At 37.9% G+C, this 6,291-nt stretch overlaps 1 long non-coding RNA gene across 1 annotated transcript; it reads right to left on the reverse strand.

Annotated features, from left to right (window-relative positions):
• Positions 1 to 487: 487 nt before the first annotated feature.
• On the reverse strand, positions 488 to 3,523 carry LOC113776248. Its single transcript, XR_003468990.1, has 2 exons — positions 3,392 to 3,523; positions 488 to 1,065 (listed from the first exon to the last, which is right to left on the reverse strand). It is a non-coding gene; the product is annotated as an uncharacterized LOC113776248 (long non-coding RNA).
• Positions 3,524 to 6,291: the final 2,768 nt, after the last annotated feature.

A 6,291-nucleotide genomic window follows, 5' to 3' on the forward strand; every position in this document is an offset into this window, starting at 1 on the left:
CTATAGGGGACCATATATATAGAATGTACATCACATGGTGTCCATATGGGATCATTTGCAATTTTCAACGCCACTGGCCTTCTATAAACTACTAATTAAGATGCATATAGGAAAAAGGAAATCCATCTGACCTAACAACCTCATGTGAGTTATACCAGTTAGGTTGGATGTTTCCTTATATGAAAATTTTCATGTCTGTAACCACTGTAAGTAAACAACTCCTTTACTAGTTAACATGTTTTCCATTATAAATAACTTGAATAGCTAAAATACCTCCTCTTAAGCAAACGCCAAAATCCAACCTTTCCTACAGCTCCATTCCAAAACAAAAGAAGTCAAAGCTTGCACAAATTTGCCCACTGTTACAAAATGTTTCAAAATGGATCAAAGACCAACAATGCCAAAGGCCAAATTCTAAGAAACAATAGATTCTATTCCTAGATTCAATAAATTTTATGCTTCCAACGACATGAGAAAAAAGAAAACATGAGCAAATTAAACTGCCACAATGGCAATGGGATTCCAAGAATGAAATAACATTACCATCAGTCATGTGGTACATGACCAGCCAACTTCTCATAAATTTGATTTATCTGTGACCTAGTCACATCCAGTTCAGACCTTTGCGCTATTAACAGGTTTCGTGCCTCTCCAAGTTTAGAGTAATAAGGCATCCAGTGTGAACAATGCCAAAGACTGCTCTGCTTTACTGGGTCTAGTGTGAATAATGCCAAAGTGTGAAATAACATTACCATCAGTTAAGTAAATTATTAACTAGTGTCTCATAAGTTTTTATATTGTTAATGACACTGCAACAAAGCTAGATAGAAACAACAAAAAATTGTCATTCATTACTACTGATCACGCAAAAAGGTTATCCTTTTTGTCATTGGGTATGTCCTACAACATTTTCACCCTCCAATCTAGCACAGCCCTGTTCTCATCTTCAGGAATATGCACCAGGGGTCTGTAGCTTTCAATTTCTCCATCACTGTTAATTATGTCACTTTGCTCGAACCTCGCTCTCAAGTCTAATGTTTCTGTTTGGCCCCTGCTTTTTGGTGACTGCAATATAACCAAAGAAGAAATTTATTATAATGAGAAACAAAACCATTTTTAAATAAGTTTTAAGTGTTACTTATGCCAAAAACTATTGATTACTACAATAAGATATGCACCAGGATGAGCATCGCTAGAGTTAGCATCTCACATTTTCAGATCCATCACTAGCAACAGTTTGCACCTATTACAACCATAAACCAATGAGCACACTAATTACAGAATGCGTTGGAGAGCCTGAACAAGAATATGCTGAATTGATTGACTTAATATCATGTGAGAGCCAGCATCATGATCATTAGTTATCCCAATCCTTCTACCTGAATTTTGATTTAAGACTCGATCTATAACTGGAGTAGCCACCTATAACCGCAACAGAAATTAGTCTAAGATTGAGTAAGAATATAGTTTTTTTCCCCTAAATAGTGTAGGGCACTAAATAACTTTGACAATAATATGCTGAATTTGTTGATTCTACTGTTTTAGAGCCAGCATTATGATCATTAGACAGCACCAATCCTTCTAGTCGAAGTTTGATTTATGCCTTGATTCAAGGCTGGAGTAGTCACCTACAACCACAATATAAATTAGTCTAAGATTGATCAACAATATCCCGTTTCACTACATATTGCAACATACCAAATTGCTTCAAAGACAAATTGTTGAATTCTCAACTAAACTGATTAAAAGCCACCATTTTGTTCACGCGACAGGGGAGTCCTTCTAAATGATATTTGATTGATTCCTTGATTATAGGGGTATCCATCTCCAAACACAAAAGAAATTAGTCTAAGCATTATTAACAATATAGCTTTTTTTTTTCAAATACAGCTTCAAAAAGAGCAAGAGGAATTAGCTAGTTAACTATGTTAGCTAATATTTTGTCCATTAGCATGCAATGGGGGTCTTTCTAATTGATGGTTGATTTACTCCTTGATTCTGAGTTGCAGTAGCCACCTACAACCAGACCAGAAATTAGATTGATCCCCAATATCAATGTAAATGTACTTCACCTACTACTTGATCTTGATAAATGTACTTCACCTACTACTTGGAATCAAAAGCATCGGGCCCTGGATCAGTAGATGTGGACAAGTTCATGACCTATCTGTTGGCTTTGGTCTTAGTGACTCATATGTGAGCCTTCAACTTCTTGGATTCTTTTTCCACCATTTAAAAATTGTGTTTTGTAAAACCAGTATACAGGTTGACCTTGGAGCTTAGACAAATGAATGATGTCTGAGCCTCAGCTTGCAAGTAGTGGAACATTATTAGGGAATGAACTGACTGATAAAGTTGTTTAAGATGAGTCTACACCCACATCCAACTGTGCAGCACCTTGCAAGCTGATTTCAGTGGCTGGTCCAGCCTGCCTGTGTAGCAATCTCAGACCTTTTCCAGGCATCTAAAACTTTACATTCCAATGTTATCAAAATATATTTAAATTAATGTAAGATGTATATGGACAGTAAAGATTGAAAAACTAACGTCCAACTAGAATTTGCTAAGTAGTTCAAGCTGCCAACAATTTGATTATCAGTCTTATATACAAGATGTCTATCTAATATATGGCTTAACACACGATTCATGTTCTTCAAAACAACGTATAGTAAGTAGCTTTGCTTCCTTAATCTATCTAACCATCGGAGGTAAAACTAGAACAATCTTCGTCTTCACTACAGCAGGTCTCACTATCCTTATCATTAATGAAATCATACCATTCTAGTTCAGAATTGCAAAATGTTCTTCGTTCCATAACATCAACAATCAGCCAAGTCTATTTTAGTAAGCATTGTTCTCATGTTTTAAGTCCAAGTAAGTGTTTGGCCAATTAGCCACATAAGGCTTGTACCAGCTGAAGCATCTTCTTGGTATGATAATTATTTTTTTTCTTTTCAGTACATTAATGGTAAAGTGAAGCCATAACAAGGTTGAAAAGGTGAACATGTCAAAATTAGGATGCTCCTTTCACCAGTTTATAATAGAAGTAACACAAAAGAAACAAACACAAGCACAAATAAAGAAACTCTCAACCCATCATTAGTTGTGTTTTAGACATTCACACAGACACATGGTGGGCACAAAAATTTTGTCTAAATTTTACACTGAGTTTGTTAGCCCAAGCCCTAAATTTATTTCTGACAACCCATTGTTGTCACAGTTTGACCAACGATTCCCAAAAATGAATCAAAGAAACAGAAAACGGAAAAAAAAAAAAAAAAAAAAAAAGAGAGGGGGGGGGGGGAGACAATCAAGGCACACTGACGCATTTATTCAATGCGCAGCAAGTAAAAATGGGAATTAAATACACAAGGAAAGCTGAAATAGTTACCAGTTCTCTTTCACTGAACATAGCTGCTGCTTTAATTCATACTTCTGCAAGTATGAAATGAAGTGCATGCAAATGATTTATGGCTAGTTTTGGAGTTTAGGAAGGAAAAGAAAAGAACAGAAACCTTAAGTTAGAAAAAAAAAAAAAAAATATTGTAATATCTTTCCATGTTATTTGGGAGTTTTAGAGGAGAAAGGGAATGAAATAACTTTCCTTTGTTTGGAAGTAGAGAAAAGTGAAAAGAAAAGATTTTATTTTACATATCCTTAAATCTTAAGATTACATGAGAATTCTATTAGGTTATATAGTTATATTGTAATCTTTTAAAGATAAAAGTGGCATATGATAAAATTCATTTAACCCACTCCACTTTCCCCCTTTTTAACCCAATTTTGGACTGAAAGTTTTTTTGACTTGGAAGGGACCTAATATCCTTCCGTTTCTTTTCAATTCTTTTCTATCCAAAGTCCCAAACGTGAGAAAGATTCAACTTTTCTTCGTAATCTTTTTTTTCCCACCAAATCTGCTCTTCCAAATGAGCTATTAGTGTGACAGCCCCACCTTCCCCTAAGGCGAACCAAAGGGGTTAGCGGACTGCCTGCCCAGCTCTCGCCAGGACTACGGTACAGTTAACGTCGTTCTATAACGTTCCGGAACATACCATTGCGCGCAAACAAGTCAGAAAACACAAAATAAAAAAAACGAAATCCGAAAACCGAAATGAATAGTGCTGGACACGCCAGAATCCGGCCGGAATCTGGCCGGATTAGCGGCCGGATTCTTGGCCGGATACTGTCCAGTGAGCATCTCGAATTTTTTTTAAAAGTTCCACCCAATCCGGCCGGAAATCCGGCCAAGATTCCGGCCGGATTGTCTGGCCGGATACCGGCCAGTGAGCAACTGGCCGGGTTTCCAATTTTTCTCAGGCAATCCGGCCTTCAATCCGGCCAGTTTCTGGCCGGATTCCTGGCCGGATTCAGGCCAGTGAGCTTTTGCCAAATATTTTCTCTTTTTCCGTTTGAAAGCCGATTCGCTCCGAAGTTCATCCAAACATCAATTCAACATATAAACATATATATACAATGGAAATCATCATTTACAACCATAATGGCATGCCAACCATTCATTAAGGAGTACACATTCGATTTGCCTATCAAAAGGAAATGAACCCGTTACATTAGGGTTTCACTTCGAGAGCGATACAAAAGACATGTACAAGCTCAGTATGGCAATTGACTATCCAGTCCATTTTCAAAAGCATTTATATTCCTGTAAGGAAAACAAATAACACGGAATGAGCCAAGGCCCAGTGGTATACCACCCAATAAGCAATCAAAGTCATATAAGAATGAACCTTCATTTAAAGTGCACAAATGAGCAATGAAGTAAAATGGTAAAAGGATACGGTCGGCTCTCAAGAGCCCATTTCCACGCTTGCAATCTTGAACCAATCTCATTGACTCTCCGTCAATGTTAAAATACCAAACCGTAGACAACTCTTTACTTCCATTCCTTCCACCCAACATACCCCAACCGGGCCCGCACTCCATTTCAGTAGCTTTTGGTAATACTCGAGTTTACCGGAACCAAGGGTCTCATACCACAAGGTTCCCCAGTACAGTCCCCGTGGCAATTCAATCTTCACGACCAAGCCCTCGCCGGCTCGATCCAATTGACTACCAAACGGAGTTGAGCTCAGTAATGCAGTATGGCCGTTGGACATCGTCCAAACGACATCAATTCGGTTTCCATGAAATGGAATTTACCAACCAATATATCAAGTTCAGTAATGCAATAAAACGGTAACCAATCAGTGACAATAACAAAAGAGGTGAGGGCGGTCAAGTACACCCTCACCTTGATCAATTTCAATATCCAAGTAGGCCATTAAGGCATCACATAACATCTAACAAAGCCACATAGTAATCCATCAAGTGAGTAGTATACTCACCAAGTGAGAAAATGGTGTTTCATACACCGTGATCACCAAGACGCCGTGAGCTACCGTCACGCCCTAGAATCACACAACAAATGCAATGAAACTCGAGAACGAGTCATCAAACAATGCTAAACACAACCCCAATAGGGTTTCACATGCATAAGTAGGCATGATAGCAAACCAGAAATTAATATATGGCCTTAACTTAAGCCTCGATAGAAAAACCGTGTTTGAGCTTAGAATGCGGTAATGGCGTCAATTTCACTATGGTTATCGGTTGGGGGTGTAAGACCCACCATTTCGAAGCTATGAAACAGGGCTACAACAATGTAGAAGGGCACTCAATCCAGTTCCTAGCACCACTAGGTCAAAAATGCCAAAAACTATACCAGAATTCCCAAAACAGGTTTGCAAAAGACAGAAAACTGTAATCGGTATATCTCAGTCTATACAAGTCCAAATGCCAAAATTCCAAAGGCATATGTTAGCTAAGACATTCAGCTACATTTCATCAGAAGACACCAACTCCAAAATCCAAACCAAATCCAGTCAAAATGTCCAATTACTATCGCAGTTTTCGCATTCTGTCCAAAGCAGAACAGCTACAGTAATGTCGTCATAACTCACTCCACACTAATCCAAATGCCCTGAAATTTTACAGGCATCTCCATCACATCAATACCTACAACTTTCATGTTTTGAGCAAAGTCAAATTCGGCCTCTAACCCAGTGATCAAAAACCGGACAGAATTGGGGATTTTCAAACCCTAACTTTCCAATTTTCTATCCAAATCCAAAATTAGTTGCATTTGTCCACATTTCACACCCACTAGAGCCATTATAGTCCATTGCCAATCATCAAAGATGGCCACAACATTCATTTCATATGAAACCAGAAAAATTCCCAAGAAAATAGAAAACTTCACCAAAACTCTTCAAATCAAGAAACAAATCATATATT

Source organism: Coffea eugenioides, chromosome 6 (assembly GCF_003713205.1).
Source record: "Coffea eugenioides isolate CCC68of chromosome 6, Ceug_1.0, whole genome shotgun sequence".
NCBI classification, from domain to species: Eukaryota; Viridiplantae; Streptophyta; class Magnoliopsida; order Gentianales; family Rubiaceae; genus Coffea; species Coffea eugenioides.